At 46.4% G+C, this 22555-nt stretch overlaps 1 pseudogene; it reads left to right on the top strand.

Annotated features, from left to right (window-relative positions):
• Positions 1-22033: 22033 nt before the first annotated feature.
• On the top strand, positions 22034-22151 carry LOC126293814 (5S ribosomal RNA; annotated as a pseudogene).
• The last annotated feature ends 404 nt before the right edge of the window (positions 22152-22555 follow it).

Below are 22555 nucleotides of genomic sequence, written 5' to 3'. Positions count from 1 at the left end.
TGGTTTCCCAGCAGCTCAAAACGCAATTTCTTGATGGTTTCGATGGCGTGTTGATTGGGGAGCAGGGGAGGGTGGTCTTTGTCATACCAAAGCCACACTTTCTCTCACAACCGACTGCCTCGTCCGCTGTGATTTGCTGACCGTAGTTTGTTTTCCAGCGGTTCACTTTAAGACTCTATGTTGACGCTTGATCTCTCTTGTGGTGTACGGTTGCAGTTAACATGCCGATTTGCGTTCAAAAAAATTGGTAGCATGACCTTTCCCATAGATGAGAGTCTTGAAATATTGTCTTTGGTGATGCGTGGTGTTTCCACTCCACACTCTGGCGGTATCATTCTGGTTCACGGTGGCGAGCTAATTTGACAAAATATCGCTGGCCGGAGTGAACGAGCGGTTCTAGGCGCGACCGCTACGGTCTCAGGTTCGAATCCTGCCTCGGGCATGGATGTGTGTGATGTCCTTAGGTTGGTTAGTTCTAAGGGTCTGATGACCTCAGTAGTAAAGTCCCATAGTGCTCAGAGGCATTAAGAAAAGGCGCGGATGGGACTGAGAAGCAGACGTTTCTGGACATTTGAGGGTGTTTTCATTACCACGTTTTTTGTGGGGAAGTGGCTGTGTATCAATCATAGAGTGTTGCAAACACAGTTTTGTTGCACAGACTTGTAGATTTCGTTTCCTTGCATCACTGTTTTTTGTACGTGGTAGTTCTACCGTACCGATGGAGCCCTCGTATCCCCTGCAATCGTTCACGGACCTTGCTGAACCGTGTTTGCTCTCCATCTGCCACGCTCGTCCGGCCACTTCAGACATCTCGATAACAAATGAGCACTTTCACGTGTGACGGCACTGTGTCCGTTCCGTACTGAAAAATCTGGTGAGAATAGTGTGAGGAAACCAATAATACCAAGAAATTTGAGTTAGCGTTAACCGCTGGAACTGCATTCCCCCAGTCTTGAGATTGCTCTTAGGAAACGTTTAGAATGAGGGTTTGTAAGCGGAGAGAGCTATTTTTGAAGCGAAACATTTGCTGGACCTGCCCTCTTTCACGCAGAGCAGCTGAATCCGCTGTACGCAACAGACATAGCACATGAACTGAAGCATATCTTATGGGCACAACGTAATTTTTTGCCTTTTTTGTCAGTTTTGAAGATCAGTTTAATGTTATTCAGGGGAGAGTGTATTTAGTTCAAAGTTTGTGTATAGCAAAAATAAGGAAAAAATGGTTCAAATGGCTCTGAGCACTATGGAACTTAAATTCTGAGGTCATCAGTCCCCTAAAACGTAGAACTACTTAAACCTAACTAACCTAAGGACATTACACACATTGATGCCCTAGGCTGGATTCAAACCTGCGACCGTAGCGGTCGCGTGGTTCCAGACTGTAGCGCCTAGAACCGCTCGGCCACTCTGGCCGGCCTGTATAGCAAAAACCAGCAAAGACTATATTTATATGTTACTGATTTTTGTAAAAGAAAAGTGAAGAAGGGTGGTCTTCCTGTTCTGATCTTGACTACTTCTTGTGTTTAAAAAAAAAATGTACAAATGTGTGTGAAATCTTATGGGACTTAACTGCTAAGGTTGTCAGTCCCTAAGCTTACACACTGCTTAACCTTAATTATCGTAAGGACAAACACACACTCCCCGGAGGGAGGACTCGAACCTCCGCCGGGACCAGCCTCTTGTGTTTCCTTAGCGAATAGAGGTACGAGTAATTGCTCTATGAAATTTGTAATTATTATTGAATAATAACCACTTCATACTTAAAAGGTCTCCGCTGCTCGTGGTCTCGCGGTAGCGTTCTCGCTTCCCGATTACGGGGGCCCGGGTTCGATTCCCGGCGGGGTCAAGAATTTTTCCTGCCTCGAGATGACTGGGTGTTGTTGTGTCGTCCTCATATCGTCATTCATCCCCATTGCGGTCGGAGGAAGGGAACGGCAAATCACCTCCAGCAGGACCTTGCCTAGTACGGCGGTGCGGGTCTCCCACATCGTTCCCCTACACTCCGTCACGGAGTGTGGGACTTCATCATCACCACTTAAAAGGTGTTTTGTTATGTCAGCTAGTTTAAGGAATGCGTAGCAGGATTGTGCACTCACAGTTTGAGAACAGAACGACCGAGCCGCCCTTGGGCGGCCGAACGGTTCTAGGCTCTACAGTCTAGAACCGCGCGACCGCTATGGTCGCAGGTTCGAATCCTGCCTCAGGCATTGATGTGTGTGATGTCCTTAGGTTAGGTAGGTTTAAGTAGTTCTAAGTTCTAGGAGAGTGATGACCTGAGAAGTTAAATGCCATAGTGCTCAAAGCCATTTGAACCATTTTGAACGACCGAATGATATGTCGCGTGGTGTCGTTTTATCATGTCCAGATATTTTTTCCAAATTTTATTCGGTCACAAAGGAAAAGGCGCTTACAGTGTCGCAGCGCTGGGAAACGTCAGCGAATGTTTTGTCGCAAAAACTGAAGTTGTCCTGAGTGACGCGTTCAACCACCCCTAAATGTGCGTTTCAGTCTTTGAAACACTCTGCGTAGGCCTACACATAACATTAGTTCATGTGTGGAGCTTAGTGGTTAGTTGAGGTTGTTCAGATATCAAAAAGGGAGGGGGCGGGTAGGCGGTCCCAACACGTTTGCGACCTGTGAGGGTTTAGGTTACAGTCACAACATGCCATTGGGAAAGTTAGAAATATCTGCTGTTAGGCTACTCTAGCTGTCTATCTAGTGTTCTATAAATTATTGTCCCCACGTTTATGAGTTCCGGTAGTTTGACAGTATACCAGTTCCCAAAGAAACAGGTGTAGCTCGTGTAGTACATTTACCAGAAAACGTGTCACGTCCGTGCGAATAGAAGGTGGTCGTGGTTTTGGGCTGGCTGCTCCAGTGTGGTGTGGCTGACCGCGGGCCTCCAGCCTCCAGTGTACAGCCGCCTCTGCCCGGCGGCTCGTCCCTCACACACAGAGCGACCTCCGCTTCCGCACAGATAAGCGGCGGGCCCGGGCTCTTGTGTGGGCATAACGGTGCCTCGCCTCTGCCCGCCGTGACAAGTGCCGCCGTTACGTCACGCTCTGTTTACCCACAGCCGGGCCAACAACGTTCTCTCTCTCTCTCTCTCTCTCTCTCTCTCTCTCTCTCTCTCTAGCACACAGTACTGAGGCCGCAGCCTTCACGCTGCAGCTATTAGCTGAAGGAAAAGAAAAACAAAGCCACTACCTCGCTCTTTCTCTTTTCATTTGTTCCCTGAATCGCAAGAAAATGTCCAACTAGTCAGCTAATTTGTATGGCTTCTATCTTTATCAAAGTATGTGGTTGTAAACTACATTTGGTGTTTTGCTTTCGTGTTCAAAGTCGAATAAATTTTTTTATATAAAATGTTCCCTTTGACTGTGCTATATTATAACATCTACAGTGGTAGTTGTAGCAGTTGAAGAGGTTACGGTGCTGCTGGCATTTCTTTCCAGTATTTACTTGACTTACAAGTATGAAGGCCAATCCGCCTCCTATTTGTGTTGTTCAGTGCGCCAACCAGGTCGCGAGAATGAACCCTGCAGCGAGCCAATAGTTTAGTCGTCGTGTTGCAGCACCGACCATAGCAAGAAGGATCCTTTATTGTATGATTATATGATAGCGGAACAAACACTGGTATCAGTTACTTCTGTAAAATATCTGGGATTATGAGTACGGAACGATTTGAAGTGGAATCGTCATATGAAATTAATTGTTGGTAAGGCGGGTACCAGGTTGAGATTCATTCAGAGAGTCCTTAGAGAATGTAGTCCATCAACAAAGGACGTGGCTTTCAAAACACTCATTCCACCTACACTTGAATTTTGCTCATCAGTGTGGGATCCGTACCAGGTCGGGTTGACGGAGGAGACAGAGAAGATCCGAAGAAGAGCCGCGCATTTCGTCACAGGGTTATTTGGTAAGCGTGATAGCGTTACGGAGATGTTTAGTAAACTCAAGTGGCACACTCTGCAAAAGAGGCGCTCTGCATCGCGGTGTAGCTTGATGTCCAGGTTTCGAGAGGGTGCGTTTCTGGATGAGGTATCGAATATATTGCTTCCCCCTACTTATACCTCCCGAGAAGAGCACGAATTTAAAGTTATAGATATTCGAGCGCGCACGGAGGCTTTCCGGCAGTCGTTCTTCCCGCGAACCATACGCGACTGGAACAGGAAATGGAGGTAACGACAGTGGCACGTGAAGTGCCCTCCGCCACACACCGTTGGGTGGCTTGCGGAGTATAAATGCAGATGTAGATGTAGATCAAAGCTCTCGCTCTCGCTACGCGGCTAAATATCACAGATACGTTTAACGCCCTCTGTAGAGTCGCGTGGTGTAAAACGGCGGAGCATCATAGAGTTGGCAACGACAGTCGCCTCTCACGAAAAACGACGATCAGTTAATGTTGGCACACAAAAGCGTCCAGTAGTTAATGGGACATATTTTTGTTCGGAGAGCAGTTTGATTTAATTCAGGGTTGCAGTCCACCATATTAATCTACCCCGATATTTTTCAACATGATGTCCGTTCCGTGTGACGGCCTTGCGCCGCTTTACTGGGACGGCGTGTGTGCCAGCACGGTACCACCCTACTGGTCGACATCGGAGCCAACGCCTTGCCTCCCCGACATCCAAGTAGTGCTTCCAACGGGGTGCCTCCTTCATTGGGCCAAACACACGGAAGTCGGAAGGTACGACATCGGCACTGTAGGGTGGATGAGCAAGAACAGTCCAGTGGAGTTTTGTGAGCTCCTCTCTGGTGCGCAGAGCTGGTGAAGCGCTGCGTTGCCACGGATAAGCAGAAGTTCCTTTGCAGTTTTGGGGCGACGGACACGCCGAGATCGTTGCTTGAATTTTCTGAGGGCAGCAGCATACGGTTCAGAGTTGACCGTTGCACCACGAGGGAGGACATCAGAGAGTACAGCCCCTTCAGACTCCGGCTCAGGTTGCGACTTTCGACATTTTTTTCCGGAGGACAGGTGATGTGGCGCCACTCGATGCGTTGCCGTTTCGTTTCCGGTTGGCAGTGATGAACCGTCTTTCATCGCCTGTGACAGTGTTTCAAGCAGCCTGGTAAAATGCAAGCAGTTCCGCACAAATGGTCCTTCGTTGCTCTGTTAGTCTCCGAGGAACCCAGCGGGCACAAACCTTTCAGTACCGTAGCTGGTGAACGAGACGCCCAGTTCAGCAGCTAGGTGTTTGACTTTCATCCGTCGATCAACTCGAATGAGAGTGTCCGCACGTTACAACGCTGCAGGAGTCGCACGCAGGGGATCAGACAGGTTTCGGCGGCCTTTTTGCGGTTAAGACAGATGCCTCGCCCAACGACTCACCATGCCTTTGTTCAATGTCTCCATATACATTCTTAACGCGCCTCTATGAATATGTGCGGTGCTCCGGTTTTCCACCAAAACAAACTCGATGACAGCTCTCTGCTTGGAACGCTCATCTATTACGGACGCCATTTTGAAGGCTACGTGTAGCGTCGCCATCTGTTGGAACTGCAGGAAACTATTCTACAGTTTCTCAACTGACATTCATCAAGGAAAAAAAAATATTGCGTTACTTGTTGAACACCCCTGGCACCTCAAAGGAAACTGAAGTCTTGTCAGATTGAACGAAAAAAAAAAGCCGGAACGATCGCGAAGAAATGAAACATACTATCGGCGACACCTTAGACTTACAGGAACAAAAGCATGGTGAGTCGTTGGGCGAGGCGTCTGTCTTCAACCGAAAAAGGCCGCCGTAACCTGTCTGACATGTGCTTATTCGGGGCGAAGCTGCAGGGAAAAAGCTATTTGATGTGTAAATGCCGAATACTACGAGATGTAGACCTCCTTCTTGTTTGTCTTGTTTCTTAGCATTTGTCCCGCATGCTTGGGGGAAGGGATGGGGGAGCTGCCTGGGTCATTCTACTGGCGTTTATCGTTTCCGCTCAAACTAAGACCAGTTTTTGCCAATGTCGTTGCGTCTGCTCTAAAAATTTCCTCGTACCATCATAGACGGCCAAATCTCATCTTGTCTACTATTGGTGTTATTCCATACATTTTACGGACTCCATCATTTGTCACAGGACCGTACATACAGATGTCCAGCTTGAGCACCTCTGTCTCCACGGCAGCAGGTCGTTCTTCCACTTTGTTTTGTAGAAGGTCAGCGCTCAGCGCCATACAGTGCAGTTGAACAAAGCGGTGTACTTTGGACAGGAGCCTCTTTGGAACCTTCGGATCACGGATTAACTAGTCACGAAATGCCATTCGAGTCACGTGCTGCTTAAGCGGCTAAAGATGTCTGCGCTAATATTTCTCGCACTTCACGAGCATACTTGAAAGTCGTTTTGTTGGGAGGGCAGCACCATGGCTCTGATCGTATACGAATCATTTGGATGTTGTGTCGGAGATGACCGAATAGATGCAGGGTGACAATTGCTGAACTATGTGAAAGAAAACGTAAATTAATTACAAACTGCAGCGTGCACACACTTTATTCAACGAGTAAACGTCACTGCAGGTATTCCGATTTAGGTTATGACGTGTTCGATGTGCCTCCCATCATTAACGATCATGTGGCGCAGACGAATAGCGAAATTCTGCATGATCCGCTGAGGTGTCGTAACATCGATGCTGTCGATGACCTCCCGAATGTTTTGAGCTCAGCAATGGTCTTGGGGTTATTGCTGTACGCTTTAATATACCCCACAAAAAGGAGGCGCACGTGTTCAGATCCGGAGAATATGGCAGCCAACCGAGGCCCATGCCAGTGGCCTCTGGGTACCCCAGAGCCAGAATGCGGTCCCCAAAGCGCTCCTCCAGGACATCAGGCACTCTCTTCCTTCCATCCCATCGAACCACATCTTGTCGAAATAATGGTCGCTTTGGATAATGGGGATGAAATCATCTTTCAAAATCTTGACATACCATTCGGTAGTCACCGTGACATCGAGGAATATTGCACCGTTTATTCCGTGACACCGCACAGTCACCAGCGAAATGCGGATTCTCAGTCTCCGAAAAGCGCGGATTTTGCGTATTGACGAACGTATCCCACTGAAAGTGGGCTGCGTCACTCAACCAAACCATGCATGTACATACTAGCTCCCATCGTGCCCCGCGGCCAGCCGTGCAGTTTGAACGCCCTAACGCAAACCGTTCACAAGTTATGACGATTTTACTTCATATAGTTCAGTAATCGTCACGCTGTCGGTATCATATTCGCAAAGAGAGGTAGCGAGGACACGACTGACCAGGGGCAAGGAACCGACGGAGAACACATCACGTCTGCTGATCGTCTGACTGAGGGCTGGTGGCTGTGGAGATGTTGCTAATTATTAGACATTTTTTTCTCTTCTTTTATTCTGCTTCATTTGGCCTGTACGTATATCTTTGATGATCTAATGTGTTTTTCTTTTGTTCTGTAATACGAAACCTATGTTTTTCTCCATTTGCATTGCTACATGGTTCTCCCATTAACTGAATATGCAAAAGTGTCAATACACGTTTCCTTTCCTTTGTAATGCTCATGTGTAACGTGCAGTGTAAAACCAAATCTAATACTCAGCACTGTTGTACCAGGCTTGGAACTTACACAGTGGCAACTATTTATTCACAACAGGTACAAAAGTGTCATGTTTGCACCTGTTACTGTCCCTCAAAGCAGTCACCAGCGGTGTGTAGAACCCGTTGCCAGCGATGTGGAAGGCGTAGTATACCGTTAGCAGAGCCTGTTCTGTTCATGGTGCGAATGGAGCGGTCTACTGGCTGTCGAATCTGTGGAACAGTTCTGAAGCGAATGCCACGAAGTGGTTCCTTCGTCTTCGGAATCAAATCAAAGTCACAAGGGCTTAAGTCCGTATCGCCTCTTCTTTCGCAAAGCTGGTCGCAGGTGATACCGAACAGTAATACTGTGCACTGACGGTCTGCCGTGGAGGAACGTAATGTGTTAGGATAACACCATCACAGTCGTACACGAGAATCACCGTAACTTTTGTCCGCCCCATTCGCATCAACAGAACAGGCTCTGCTAACGGTATACTACGCCTTCCACGTCGCTGGCAACGGGTTCTACACAAAGCTAGTGACTACTTTGGAGGACAGTAACAGGTGCAAACATTTAAATCTTTTGTATCGGTCGTGGATAAATAGTTGCCACTATTTAAGTTCCAACCCTCGTATGTACTGTGATGTGAGGCCACATCGGTAGTGACAGTCGGACAGGGAAGTCAGACAGAGGTGAGGTACACGCGTTTTGTGTTGTGTAATCGTGGTAGACATAATCGCACGAAAATTCAGGACGTCTGTTTTTTTTTATTTTTTTAAAACTAAAGTTCATTGTGGACGTTATGGAACAAAATGTTAGACTGTGTCAGTTTCGGAAGTGGTATAAACAGCAGTGACATCGCTGGCGCGGTGGACTGTGAGTGCCGTTGTGAGAACTGAGCCGTTTGCAGCTGGCCGAACTGCACAAACTAACGTGCAGGTAGTGTTTCGTGTTCAACTTAACGAGCTGCCGCAAGCGCGCTAAAGCATTAGCTGTCGCCGTGGAGACTTGCAGAGTGTCTGTGGGCTGTGACACTGTTTTCGACAGAACTGGAAATAGGCGATCGAGGTTGATGAAAGTGTACGAACTGTAATATCGCGATCAGCGGGTGAAATTGAATGCTATACTGTTTTAAAACGGTGCTTGGAACGTTAGAAACAGAAACGTGTGTGTAATGGAACTACATAATCGCGGTTGTACGAAATTCGATCTGCATAAGAGCAATTATGTTCGACCAGGCAGTTATCACAGAAGCGCAAAAGGTAATAATGTATGATGGAGGCTACACCGATCAATAGGATGCATCCATAGCGATTTCATGACTTACGAAGTCGCAATAATTATGTCGGCAGCAGTAACAAAGTTCCGCTGACGTCACGACGCATCGTCTGCAAAGAAATAACCTGCAACGCGAAGCGCTCTACCCTTGTAAGACTCAAAGCAGTTAAAACGGTTTTAGTGGTAATTTCTTTTTCTTTTGTAATTAACTTTCCTCAGTGTTTACTTTCCGTAGGAATGAAAGTAGTTTGTGTAAAGTGTGTTTGCAAATCAGTGTCGACATTGTCGACACCCCTTAGAGTAATTAATTGCTACTCATTTTCTCTGTCCCATTCATCTGTACCGTCGTAGTTGTTACTGCATGTCTTCTTCTTATTGTATTTTGACGTGTGTGCGCAGTGTGTGCCAGTCCGCCTAAGTTGCGGCGTCCGCCATTAAATTCTGAGCGCCGACTAATCGTGGCAAAGCTACTTCCTCGCTATTGGTGCAAGGCACGCTGCTGGCGGGTAGTTTGATTTTGACAGCAGTCAGATACATCTACATGGATACTCTGAAAATCATATTTAAGTGCCTGGCAGAGGGTTCATCAAACCACCTTCACAATTCTCTATTATTCCAATATCATGTAGCGCGCGGAAAGACTGAACACCTGTATCATTTAGTACGAACTCTGATTTCCCTTATTTTATCCTGGTGATCGTCTCTCCCTATGTAGGTCGGTGTCAACAAAATATTTTCGCTTTCGGACGAGAAATTTGGTGATTGTAATTTCGTGAGAAGATTCCGTCGCAACGAAAGACGCTTTTCTTTTAATGATGTCCAGCCCAAATCCTGTATCATTTCTGTGATACTCTCTCCCATATTTCGCGATAATACAAAACGTGCTGCCTTTCTCTTGACTTTTACGATATACTCCGTCAGTCCTACCTGGTATGGATCCCAAACCGCGCAGCAGTATTCTAAAAGAGGACGGAGAAGCGTAGTGTAGGCAGTCTCCTTAGTAGGTCTGTTACATTTTCCAAGTGTCCTGCCAATAAAACGCAGTCTTTGGTTAGCCTTCCCCACAACACTTTCTGTGTGTTCCTTCCAATTTAAGTTGTTCGTAATTGTAATACCTAGGTATTTAGTTGAATTTACGGCATTTAGATTAGACTCGTTTATCGTGTAACCGAAGTTTAGCGAGTTCCTTTTAGCACTTTTCGTTAGTTAGGGCAACTGCCACTTTCCGCACCATTCAGATACCTTTCCTAAATCGTTTTGCAGTTTGTTTTGAACTTATGATGACTTTGTTATTGGATAAACGACAGCGTCATCTGCAAACAAGCGAAGACGGCTGCTCCGATCATCTCCCAGATTGTTTATATAGATCAGGAACAGTAAAGGGCCTATAACAGTATCTTGGGGAAAGCCAGAAATCACTTCTGTTTTACTCGATGACTTTCCGTCAATTACTACGAACTGTGACCTCTCTGACATGGAATCAGAAATCCAGTCACATAACTGAGACGATATTCCATAAGCACGCAATTTCACTACGAGCCGCTTCTGTGGTACAGTGTCAAAAGCCTTCCGGAAATCCAGGAATACGGAATCGATCTGAAATCCCTTGTCGATAGCACTCAGCACTTCATGTGAATAAAGAGCTAGTTGTTCTTCACAGGAACGATGTTTTATAAACCCATGTTGACTGTGTGTACGTAAACTGTGTTTATACACTCCTGGAAATGGAAAAAAGAACACATTGACACCGGTGTGTCAGACCCACCATACTTGCCCCGAACACTGCGAGAGGGCTGTACAAGCAACGATCACACGCACGGCACAGCGGACACACCAGGAACCGCGGTGTTGGCCGTCGAATGGCGCTAGCTGCGCAGCATTTGTGCACCGCCGCCGTCAGTGTCAGCCAGTTTGCCGTGGCATACGGAGCTCCATCGCAGTCTTTAACACTGGTAGCATGCCGCGACAGCGTGGACGTGAACCGTATGTGCAGTTGACGGACTTTGAGCGAGGGCGTATAGTGGGCATGCGGGAGGCCGGGTGGACGTACCGCCGAATTGCTCAACACGTGGGGCGTGAGGTCTCCACAGTACATCGATGTTGTCGCCAGTGGTCGGCGGAAGGTGCACGTGCCCGTCGACCTGGGACCGGACCGCAGCGACGCACGGATGCACGCCAAGACCGTAGGATCCTACGCAGTGCCGTAGGGGACCGCACCGCCACTTCCCAGCAAATTAGGGACACTGTTGCTCCTGGGGTATCGGCGAGGACCATTCGCAACCGTGTCCATGAAGCTGGGCTACGGTCCCGCACACCGTTAGGCCGTCTTCCGCTCACGCCCCAACATCGTGCAGCCCGCCTCCAGTGGTGTCGCGACAGGCGTGAATGGAGGGACGAATGGAGACGTGTCGTCTTCAGCGATGAGAGTCGCTTGTGCCTTGGTGCCAATGATGGTCGTATGCGTGTTTGGCGCCGTGCAGGTGAGCGCCACATCATGGTGTGGGGAGCGATCTCCTACACTGGCCGTACGCCTCTGGTGATCGTCGAGGGGACACTGAATAGTGCACGGTACATCCAAACCGTCATCGAACCCATCGTTCTACCATTCCTAGACCGGCAAGGGAACTTGCTGTTCCAACAGGACAATGCACGTCCGCACGTATCCCGTGCCACTCAACGTGCTCTAGAAGGTGTAAGTCAACTACCCTGGCCAGCAAGATTTCCGGATCTGTCCTCCATTGAGCATATTTGGGACTGGATGAAGCGTCGTCTCAAGCGGTCTGCACGTCCAGCACGAACGCTGGTCCAACTGAGGCGCCAGGTGGAAATGGCATGGCAAGCCGTTCCACAGGACTACATCCAGCATCTCTACGATCGTCTCCATGGGAGAATAGCAGCCTGCATTGCTGCGAAAGGTGGATATACACTGTACTAGTGCAGACATTGTGCATGCTCTGTTGCCTGTGTCTATGTGCCTGTGGTTCTGTCAGTGTGATCATGTGATGTATCTGACCCCAGGAATGTGTCAATAGAGTTTCCTCTTCCTGGGACAATGTATTCACGGTGTTCTTATTTCAATTTCCAGGAGTGTATTTTCAATGATACTTCCTATTACGGCACTCTCATTACGACATGCGGGTTTGTTTATTCAGCTCCTTCATTTGTAACTCGGGAAAATTACAGTCGTTTCCTTCGTTACCCACGAATTTATTAGCAGGCGTTTTCGTGTTAGATGTTCTTTTGATGCTTACTGCCAAACTCTGGCGTGATTACTTACTCGAGTTTTGGGAGTATCGACGGTCGATATGTCGTAAAGTGAATCTGCAAGAAACGTTTTCTCCACAAGGCGTGTTCAGGAAACCTGATGGCTGAGGCGGGTGGTCGCGATACGGAAGGCGATTCAGAGTGTGGCACAGGTTTTCCGTTGTCGTTTCCCGTTCGTCTCATCGCGGAGTCTCGAGGCCCTGGAGAAAGACAGGCCGCGTCGCGCACGTCACGAACGTAGGCCTGGAGCCGGCCGGCCGCTCAGCTCAGCTCGGCTGGCAATGCGTTTCTGAGCCTGTTAACTCGCAGCTGGGTGTGTACGTACTGACGAGAATTGCATCTTCTAAAAGAATCTGCTGCTATGAAGTCCAACTGATTAACAGTACTGCAACAAGATTTAATTTATGATCAATACTCGATATAAATGGCACAACGGCTTCTTTACAGCCTTTGTTCTCTCTTGCTTAACAGTCCTCACTTCATAGAAGAACTGGTGCGTTATGCAATTGATAATAATTTTGGCACGATTTCAGTTTCGTTGTTCCTCAGTACAGCCGTAAGAAATTATGGGTAGGCTTTTGGACTTCAGACTATAATAGTAAGGCTCCACAGTAGCGGATTCCAGTAGAAGATGCAATTGCTGTGTATACGTACACACGTAGTTACGAGTCAACCGGTGCAGAAACACAGTCTCTCTGCTGAGCGCAACCCTACGTTTCTGACGCACGCCCCGCGGCCCGTCTCGTAGGCCTCGGCGGAGTCGGTGGTGACGTAGTACAGTGTACCGACGTCCTCACTGACTTCGGCCTTCTTCCTTCCACTTGGGCCTCGGCAGGATGAGGCCCAGCTGAGTACCGAGTACCGCCTACCAGTATGGACAGCGGTTAGCGCTGAAACAATGTTTTCGCGTAAATCTTTTTTTTTTAGCCAGTTTAACTTCTTAAAACTGCTCAGAATAAACGGTTTCTGAAATAACCGATTTTCGCATAGTAAAAGTAGAAATCGATCAAAGATTGAAAAATATTGACTCAGTTTCGACACTTGTAATATAAAAATATTTAGTTAATTAGGAGAATAAAAGAAAACTTGTCTTCTATGGCAAGGAAAGCGTTTCTGAAGAACAGAAATTTGTTAACTTCAAGTACAGATTTAAGTGTCAGGAAGTCGTTTCTGAAAGTATCTGAATGGAGTGTAGCGATGTATGGAAGTGAAATATGGACGATAACTAGTTTGGACAAGAAGAGAATAGAAGCTTTCGAAATGTGGTGCTACAGAAGAATGCTGAAGATTAGATGGGTAGATCACGTAACTAATGAGGAGGTATTGAGTAGAATTGGGGAGAAGAGGAGCTTGTGGCAGCACTTGACTAGAAGAAGGGATCGGTTGGTAGGACATGTTCTGAGGCATCAAGCGATCACCACTGGAGGGCAGCGTGGAGGGTAAACATCGTAGAGGGACATCAACAGAGGAATATACCAAGCAGACTCAGAAGGATGTAGGCTGCAGTAGGTACTGGGAGATGAAGCAGCTTGCACAGGATAGAGTAGCATGCAGAACAGCATTTAACCAGTCTCAGGACTGAAGACCACAACAACAATGTCTTCTACCATTCACTGATTTTTCCCGAAAAGGGACAAGTGCCTGAATACCACGTAAAATCAGCAGTATTCTTGTACTGATTTTTTTTTTTAACCTCTGCTGAAAACTGATGTTAGCGGAGATCGTACCACTGCCGGGATATTAGTCACATTCCGTGCTAAAGGCTGATAACTGATTTTGAAGAAGTCTGTTTTTCGTGTAAATTTGTTCCTTTTCTAGGGCCACCAGCAGATGAAGGCATATTATGTAGACACAGGAAGCAAATCAGTTCCTTTCTATTTCAGCTGTATGCTGTGAATGAACTCTTGTTTAATTACTGTTACCATAATTTCCTTCCTCTTCAATATTTCACAGGAATGGCAGACAAATCTGTAATCTATTAACGCAAAGGAAGCATTGCACTTCATTGCTACGTCACTTCGTAAAAATATTTCCGGACTAGGGTTGGCGTCAATTTGTGATGCGACGGATGTCCGGCGATTGCAGCGAGAAACTACCGTCCAGGTGGTGACAGATGCTGCGTACTGCTCGTACACACGTCACCTTAAGCCACGACACACAGCAACAGGGCCGTTATCGTCTCTGCATTGTTGTGCCAACTTTCATGCCTCGTGTTTGCTGCTCGTGTCTGTTGCCATTGTTATTCAAATACCACTGATCGCCTTTTCAAAAAATGGTTCAAATGGCTCTGAGCACTATGGGACATAACTTCTGAGGTCATCAGTCCCCTAGAACTTAGAACTACTTAAACCTAACTAACCTAAGGAGGTCACACACATCCACGCCGAGGCAGGATTCGAACCTGCGACCGTAGCGGTCGCGCGGTTCCTGACTGCGAGCCTAGAACCGCGAGACCACCGCGGCCGGCCGTTAATAACTCATTGTTTTAAACCAATGGGAATTTTACGAATAGAATTTACTCCTTGTTTAAAAAAGCTTCATTTAAAAACAAAATTTTAGTACTATTGCTACGGCTGCTATTAGTTACTGTAATTATTAGTAAAAAATGAAAGCACCTGTTATAATCGAGACTAAACAAATACCGAAAACTACTGGTTATTCAGAACCAAAATACCGGTTATCAGTTTTATCCGGTCGGTGTTTCCCATTACTGCCTTACAGCCGGGGTTCATTCCGGGCCCGCACTCGCTCCCAGGAAGTGCGTAACGGGAGACGGGCGCACGCACCGGCAGCGTGGGCGGGACGCGCCGCTACACTGCGTAGCGTGACGTAGCTACACGCGCCCCGGACTGCTGGAGGTCGCGTAATTCTCGCGTCAGCCGCGAAGTTCACACTTCACTCACTCGGGTTTCGACACTTACACCATCACCACCAAGTGGAAGGGTTGTACCACACAACTGTTCTTCAGTGGCAAGCAGAATGTAAACAGATGATGACGTTAGGGTGCCACTTCCTCTCGTAAAACTACCAGAATTAGGCGGAATTCTGTACATATATCCCCCCAACGCTTCGAAATTGCTAAATATCTATGGGTGCGCAGCCTTGCGCGAGGTCTTTCGTTCTCATCGAGAAGGAGAAGTTGAGCAGCGACGTTGTTTGTGATCTGTCGATCACCTCGAAGGTGGCTGTCCTCACATTCCAACAATGCAGGAGAGAGAGCTGTGCGTGGGGTGTCGGACAGGTACTGCGCGGCCTCGTTGCGTTCATGACCGACACACCACCCAACGGCTCACCGTGCTTTTGTTCGCTCCAGGTCTCCGTAGACATTCTGCAAACGCCTGCGAATATATGAGATGGCTCTAAGCACTATGGGACTTAACCAGCTGAGGTCATCAGTCCCCTGAACCTAGAACTACTTAAACCTAACTAACCTAAGGACATCACACACATCCATGACCGAGGCAGCATTCGAACCTGCGACCGTAGCAGTCGCGCGATTCCGGACTGCAGCGCCTAGATCCGCTCGGTCACCACGGCCGGCAAATATCTGAGATGCTCTGGTTTTCCGCCAAAAGAAGCTTTGCGGCAGCTCTCCCCTTGGAACGCACTTCCGCTACAAATGCCGTTTTGAAGTAAAGCTCTGTATAGGGGAAGTACGGCCAACTTGCCAATGGCCGCCATTTTGGGCCCAGTACGCCGCTACGAGCTGCGCACTGGACCCAAAATGGCGGCCATTGGCAAGTTGGCCGGACTTCCCCTATACAGAGCTCCATTTTGAAGGCTATAGCTCAGCCACCTATCGGAAATTGATGAAACTGTAGGAGCTGAAGCGAGACTATTCCATAATGTCCCACAATAAAATCTGCATTTTTGCAACCTCAGTAGGCCAAGGAAAAAATATGTTGCATTACTTATTGATGGCCCCTAGGAATTAAGCAAGTAACGTGCAGCATGTGATGGAGTGTTCTTACATTGACTGTAAACTTTCCTTTCAGGATACGTAGAACGCTCAGTTTTTTTAACACGTTTTTGATTTTGCCGAAATATCTCGAAGCCATTTTTACTGTCCTAAAAATTGCTCATCTGATTCCATCAGATAATTCTTGACTGATACTGCTTGCTCTCCACTTTGTTGGTTATACGTTATTTCATTCTTGTTGTAATTGTCTTTGATGCCTAGCTTCAAACTAGCTCAATTAATTTATTCCATTCACCGTTAACGGTTATGTGCACCGGAAGCAAACAGTACAGTGTCGTCATCAAAAGTAAGCTATTTCAGGTGTTTCCCAGTTGCACGTATTCGTTCTGCAATTGCCCAGTTAAAAGATTTCGAAACATCCTCTGTAAGTACTGCCGAGAATCCCTTAGACGGTATAGAATATCGTAGCTTTGACTCCTCCTCCGAAATTTTCCACTTTCTTGACTATGTGAGCAGTAATGTACGATACATTGTTTAGTGTAGTAGTAACGTAGCTTCAGAGAACGTTTTGTGAGAAATGCCGGAAGTAATAATACTACACCGTAAATCCATTACGAAAAGCGTACCTTAAGTGGAATCTGGAGTACACTCAAGTTTTCCGCGGAGTAGCTTTCCGGAAACAAGCAGCTACAGCAATTAGCTCTCTTTGTTGAAGGACCTAACGTTTTCACCAGCGAGATAAAGCGAATGCTACTCTTTTGAAAGAAGCTGTATACTTTTTAACGGCTTTGGAGGCGCTATAAAAAGGGGAAAGCTGTCCTGTTTTGTGTGCTGTGGTATGCATGGATTACCATTCTGGAAGTTCTCCGACGAGCCGGCCGGTGTGGCCGAGCGGTTCTAGGCGCTTCAGTCTGGTTCAAAAATGGTTCAAATGGCTCTGAGCACTATGGGACTCAACTGCTATGGCCATCAGTCCCCTAGAACTTAGAACTAGTTAAACCTAACTAACCTAAGGACATCACACACATCCATGCCCGAGGCAGGATTCGAACCTGCGACGGTAGCGGTCTCGCGGTTCCAGACTTAAAAACAAATATGCACACTTACTATGGTATGTAAGCTGCAAGAATAATTTCATTTTCTACTGTTTGTAAATTATGCGTAAATGTAGTTTAACCACCCTTGGACTTACGTACCTGTGCCGCGAAAGGAGAAAACTCGGTGGAGGGCCCGATTTGCAGACTTCCAGCAGCAACGAATGTTTGATTTTCAATGTAATTATTGTGCGAATCTAAAAATTTAATTGCTCTTGTTGTTATTGTTGTGGTCTTCAGCCCTGAGACTGGTTTGATGCAGCTCCATGCTACACTGTCCTGTGCAAGCTCCTTCTCCCAGTACTTACTGCAACCTACATCCTTCTGAATCTGCTTAGTGTATTCATCTCTTGGTCTCCCTCTACGATTTTTACCCTCCACGCTGCCCTCCACTACTAACTTGGTGATCCCTTGATGCCTCAGAACATGTCCTACCAACTGGTCCCTTCTTCTGATCAAGTTGTGCCACAAACTTCTCTTCTCCCCAATCCTATTCAACACTTCCTCATTAGTTATGTGATCTATCCACCTAATCCTCAGCATTCTTCTGTAGCACCACATTTAGAAAGCTTCTATTCTCTTCTTGTCCAAACTATATATCGTCCACGTTTCACTTCCATACATGGCTACACTCCATACAAATACTTTCAGAAAAGACTTCCTGACACTTAAATCTATACTCGATGTTAACAAATTTCTCATCTTCAGAAACGCTTTCCTTGCCATTGCCAGTCTACATTTTATATCCTCTCCACTTCGACCATCATCAGTTATTTTGCTCCCCAAATAGCAAAACTCCTTTACTACTTTAAGTGTGTCATTTCCTAATCTAATTCCCTCAGCATCACCCGATTAATTCGACTACATTCCATTATCCTCGTTTTGCTTTTGTTTATACCCTCCTTTCAAGACACTGTCCATTCCGTTCAACTGCTCTTCCGAGTCCTTTGCTGTCTCTGACAGAAGTACAATGTCATCGGCGAACATCAAAGTTTTTAATTCTTCTCCATGTATTTTAATACCTACTCCGAATTTTTCTTTTGTTTCCTTTACTGCTTGCTCAATATACAGATTGAATAACACCCGGGAGAGACTACAACCCTGTCTCACTCTCTTCCCAACCACTGCTTCCCTTTCATGTCCCTCGAGTCTTATAACTGCCATCTGGTTTCTGTACAAATTGTAAATAGCCTTTCGCTCCCTGAATTTTACCTCTGCCACCTTCAGAATTTGAATGAGAGTATTCCAGTCAATATCGTCAAAAGCTTTCTCTAAGTCTACAAATGCTAGAAACGTAGGTTTGCCCTTCCTTAATCTTTCTTCTAAGATAAGTCGTAGGGTTAGTAATGCCTCACGCGTTCCAATATTTCTACGGAATCCAAACTGATCTTCCCGAGCTCGGATTCTACTAGTTTTTCCGTTCGTCTGTAAAGAATGCGCTTTAGTATTTTGCAGTCGTGACTTATTAAACTGATAGTTCGGTAATTTTCACATCGGTCAACAACTGCTTTCTTTGGGATTGGAATTATTATATTCTTCTTGAAGTCTGAGGGTATTTCGCCTGTCTCATACATCTTGCTCACCAGCTGGTAGAGTTTTGTCAGGACTGGCTCTCCCAAGGCCGTCAGTAGTTCCAATGGAATGTTGTCTACTCCAGGGGCCTTGTTTCGACTCAGGTCTTTCAGTGCTCTGTCAAACTCTTCACGCAGTATCGTATCTCCCATTTCATCTTCATCCTCTTCCATTTCCATAATATTGTCCTCAAGTGCATCGCCCTTGTATAGACCCTCTATATACTCCTTGCACCTTTCTGCCTTTCCTTCTTTGCTTAGAACTGGGTTGCCATCTGAGCTCTTGATATTCATACACGTGGTTCTCTTTTCTCCAAAAGTCTCTTTAATTTTCCTGTAGGCAGTATCTATCTTACCCCTAGTGAGATAAGCCTCTACATCCTTATTTTTATCCTCTAGCCAGCCCTGCTTATCCATTTTGCACTTCCTGTCGATCTCATTTTTGAGACGTTTGTATTCCTGTTTGCCTGCTTCATTTACTGCATTTTTATATTTTCTCCTTTCATCAATGAAATTCAATATTTCTTCTGTTTTCCAAGGATTTCTACTGGCCCTCGTCTTTTTGCGTACTTGATCCTCTGCTACCTTCACTACTTCATCCCTCAAAGCTACCCATTCTTCTTCTACTGTATTTCTTTCCCCAATTCCTGTCAATTGTTCTCTTATGCTCTCCCTTAAACTCTGTACAACCTCTGGTTCTTTCAGTTTATCCAGGTCCCATCTCATTAAATTCCCACCTTTTTGCAGTTTCTACAGTTTTAATCTACAGGTCATAACCAATAGATTGTGGTCAGAGTCCACATCTGCCCCTGGAAATGTCTTACAATTTAAAACCTGGTTCCTAAATCTCTGTCTTACCATTATGTAATCTATCTAAAACCTGTCAGTATCTCCAGGCTTCTTCCATGTATACAGCCTTCTTTCATGATTCTTAAATCAAGTGTCAGCTATGATTAAGTTGTGCTCTGTGCAAAATTCTACCAGACGGCTTCGTCTTTCATTTCTTAGCCCCAATCCATATTCACCTACTACATTTCCTTCCCTCCCTTTTCCTACACTCGAATTCCAGTCCCCCATGACAATTAAATTTTAGTCACCCTTCACTATCTGAATAATTTCTTTTATTTCATCATACATTTCTTCAATTTCTTCGTCATCTGCAGAGCTAGTTGACATATAAACTTTTACTACTGTAGTAGGTGTGGGCTTGGTATCTATCTTGGCCACAGTAATGCGTTCACTGCGCTGTTTGTAGTAGCTTACCCGCATTCCTATTTTCCTATTCATTATTAAACCTACTTCTGCGTTACCCCTATTTGATTTTGTGTTTATAGCCTTGTAGTCACCTGACCAGAAGTCTTGTTCCTCCTGCCACCGAACTTCACTAATTCCCGCTATATCCAACTTTAACCTATCCATTTCCCTTATTAAATTTTCTAACTTACCTTCCCGATTAAGGCACCTAACATTCCACGCTCCGATCCGTAGAACGCCAGGTTTCTTCCTCCTGACAGCATCCTCTTGTGTTGTCCCCGCCCGGAGATCCGAATGGAGGACTATTTTACCTCCGGAATATTTTACCCAAGATGACGCCATCATAATTTAATCATACAGTAAAGCTGCATGCCCTCGGGAAAAATTACGGCTGTAGTTTCCCCTTGCTTTCAGCTGTTCGCAGTACCAGCACAGCCAGGCCGTTTTGGTTATTGTTACAAGGCCATATCAGTCAATCATCCAGACTGTTGCCCCTGCAACTACTGAAAAGGCTGCTGCCCCCCTTCAGGAACCACAAGTTTGTCTGGCCTCTCAACAGATACCCCTCCGTTGTGGTTGCACCTACTGTACGGCTATCTGTATCGCTGAGCCTCCCCATCAACGGCAAGGTCCATGGTTCATGGGGGGGATTGCTCTTATAATCTAGTCATTAAGATGTATAATCTTATGTGAGAGATTTTACACAGTAAGTCAGGTATTACTCTGGAGGCAGCCACCCGGAAATCACCCACACTGTATTCATCCTGTACTCCACAGAGTGAGAGCAAGTAGTGACTTGCAACAAACTTCGAACATAATTTTAAACCTTTTCTAAGCTTTTCTCTCGGTTACAGTCTTAACGTCAAATATTTAACCCGTTAAATCATTTGTAAAGTAATCAGACGCTTGAAGCTGTGCTGGACATGCGAGTTCTTTTCTTTAAAGACTCATGAGTGTTCTGGTCTGTACTCGTTACCTACTTCCGCTTTGCCCTCGACTGTACTGCTTGCCAGTTTCTGTGACGCTGTTTGTCCTCTTCTGTTCCACAGACGTGCGGATCGCAGCACTGGCTTAGACTACCTACCTCGTGTTGACCAGACTCTGCCTAGCTCTCTCATTTTCCTAATATGGTGTCTTGACATAATACCAATACATAACAAAGTATTACTATTATTGAACAAAATAATCTCGGTTTTGAAGTCGAGTCATGCCCTTTGGTGGATAAGCTGCGAGAATAATTTCGTATGCTACTATTTGTAAATTTTGTGCGTAAATGGTGTAGTTGTGTAGCGGTACCACCACTATTATTATTATAGCTCCTACGCGACGAAATGGATCGGATAGAACACCTTTTCTGAAAAAGTAAGAATCACGTTATGTAGCAGTATTCAGACGGTACTAATGGAATGGGCGTTCAGTAAGTAATGCTACACATTTCTTTCTCTCGGCCTATTACTGTTTAAAAGACACGGAATTTATTGTGGGCCATCGTGGAATATTCTCGCTTCAGCCCCTGTAGTTTCATTAAGTTCCGATAGGAGTAGGCGCTGTGCGTAGCCTTCAAAATGGAGTCTGTAACGGAGGTGCGTTCCAAGCAGAGAGCTGTCATTGAGTTTCTGTTGGCAGAAAATCAGGGCGTCGCAGATATTCGTAGGCGCTCGCGGAATGTCTACGACGACGTGGCAATGAACAAAAGCACGTCGAGTCGTTGGGCGACTCTGTCATCATCGCAACAAGATCTTCTACGCTCAGGCAGGCCGCACACAACTGTGACTCATGCATTGTTGCGGACATTTTCATTCGAGTTGAGCGGCGGATCACAATCACACATTCAGTTGGCGGTTTACTCTTTTTAAAAGTATTACACGGCTGTGGCGGAACGCAACGGACACCTCTGTTGGTAGCGCTCCACCAGTCGGGGTAGCCAAAGGCGAGGGCACGCTGGGGTCCCCTGCCGCGGAACAGAAGACAATGAATGTCAGTGGTGCGAAATCTTCCTTCGAATGTACGAACACGCCCACCAGCTTTCGTTTATGTCGCAAAACTTTTTGTTGGTGTTGCTATTTTTTTCACCTTATTTTTATGGACGGTTTTCGTATCGACCTTGTTATTTACTGAGGCAACGGCCTTGCCGCAGTGGATACACCGGTTCCCGTCAGATCACCGAAGTTAAGAGCTGTCGGACGTGCCCGGCACTTGGATGGGTGACCATCCGGGCCGCCGTGCGCCGTTACCATTTTTCAGGGTGCACTCAGCCTCGTTATACCAATTGAGAAGCTTCTCGACCGAACAGTAGCGGCTCCGGTCAATGAAAACCATCGTAAGGACCGGGAGAGTGGCGTGCTGACTACACGCATCCTCAGTGAGGGTGACACGGCGGTCGGATGGTCCCGGTGGGCCACTTGTGGTCTGAAGACGGAGTGCTTTTTTTGTTATTTACTGAGTTACTAGAGCGACTGTATTATTCGTAAGTAGACTATGTACTTTGCCAGTAGATTTGAAGTGCTCTTTGCGTACTACAGTTTGTAATCCGACATTTCACAGACAAAGCAGTTATCTTGCAGGCCAAGGACGCCAGCAGAGGGCAGATTACGCAGCAGCGCCTGATGGGATGCACGCGAAACTCCTTTATCACAGCAT

This window comes from Schistocerca gregaria, chromosome 10 (assembly GCF_023897955.1).
Source record: "Schistocerca gregaria isolate iqSchGreg1 chromosome 10, iqSchGreg1.2, whole genome shotgun sequence".
Taxonomy (NCBI): domain Eukaryota; kingdom Metazoa; phylum Arthropoda; class Insecta; order Orthoptera; family Acrididae; genus Schistocerca; species Schistocerca gregaria.
Note: the sequence above shows the minus strand (reverse complement) of the source record. Positions and strands in the feature narration are given on the sequence as shown.